General features: G+C 55.9%; 1 protein-coding gene across 1 annotated transcript in view; it reads left to right on the forward strand.

The window, feature by feature from the left end:
- The window catches only part of LOC112461371, a 5,160-nt gene that overhangs the window by 2,390 nt on the left and 1,251 nt on the right, over nucleotides 1–1,519 (forward strand). The window lies entirely within an intron of this gene.

Consider the following 1,519-nt stretch of genomic DNA (forward strand, 5'->3'; position numbering starts at 1 on the left):
CAACGTATCGTCTGGCGCTTCTCGGAGTCGGACCCCATCCTCGACTATCTCCTCAAAACAGTTACATTCGGCTTTAGCGCCTCCCCGTTCTTGGCGATCTATTGTTTGCTCCAGTTAGCTCATCAATACCGCGAGAAATATCCTCTAGCGTTCGCAGCCCTACTCGAGGCGCTGTATGTGGATGACGTCGTGACAAGCGTTCGGACGGTGGAACAGGCTCGCGCACTCCGCGACCAATTGCTATCGCTTCTCCGAAGCGCCGGCTTCGAGCTTCGAAAGTGGTCGAGCAGCCATCCTGCCGCGCTGGAGGGCCTCGCAGTTATGTAGCCCATCGATGTTAGATTTCGAGTCAAGCGAGGATCAATCTCAGAAGATATTGGGCCTTCGGTGGCACTCACAATCTGACAGTTTCGGGTTTCAAGTCAACGCGTTGGATCGTGAGTGCACCAAACGCACTATACTGTCGGAAGTAGCGCGCATATTTGACCCCCTGGGTTTTCTGGCCCCACTCACCTTTACCGCGAAGTGCTTAATTCAGCGTCTGTGGACCCTCAAGTTAGATTGGGATGATGAGCCTCCGATGGACATTCGTCGCAGTTGGAGTCGTTTCCAGACGGAGCTCGGCGTGTTATCTTCCCTTCGCGTTCCTCGCGCGTTTAGCTCGTGCCATGTAGATCGCTGCGAACTCCACGGGTTCTGCGATGCCAGCGAGCTGGGGTACGGAGCCGTGATTTATCTGCGAATCGTTACGCGCGACGGCGTCGGGGTCCGATTACTATGCGCCAAGTCTAAGGTCGCCCCGCTTCGCCCCCTCACCATTCCCCGTCTGGAGCTCTGCGCGGCTCTGCTCTTGTCTAAATTAATCGCGTACGTCCGGCGCACCCTCCGCGGACACCTTGACATTGACGACGAGTATGCTTGGACGGATTCCGAGGTCGCCCTGGATCCGCTCAGCACCACAACGGTGGAAGACCTTCGTTAGAAATCGCGTTGCCCTCATTCAGGACAACGTGCCGGTATCAGCTTGGGGTCACGTCGACACGGAGTCCAATCCGGCGGATCACTGCTCCCGCGGGCTTTATCCTCGCGATCTGGTGGCCAGTTCGATGTGGTGGACGGGCCCTGAGTGGCTTGTTCGCTTCGAACTCCGAGTTGAGCCTTCCCACGGTTCGGAAACCCCTCCGATCGAGGAGGAGAAAATCGTATCGCTCGTGGCGCTCGATCCGCCTGACGCGGTACATTCATTGCTCGAAAGATTCTCTTCAATCGAGAAAATTGGCCGAATTATAGCATACATTCTCAGGTTTGTACATCACTTCCGTGCAAAATCTGCTCCTACGACTTTGGCCATAGATCAGCTCGAACTGCATTCCGCGTTACTACTCGTTGTGAAGAGTGTACAGGCGGATGCTTTCCGCGATGAGATCGATCGTCTTCAAAGCGGGAGAAGGCTCCCCAAGCCCTTTCGCAAACTCGCTCCTTTCCTTGATCCGGTGGGTATTCTCAGGGTGGGCGGCAG

Source organism: Temnothorax curvispinosus, unplaced genomic scaffold, assembly GCF_003070985.1.
Source record: "Temnothorax curvispinosus isolate PA1 unplaced genomic scaffold, ASM307098v1 QBEX01011328.1, whole genome shotgun sequence".
Lineage (NCBI taxonomy): Eukaryota > Metazoa > Arthropoda > Insecta > Hymenoptera > Formicidae > Temnothorax > Temnothorax curvispinosus.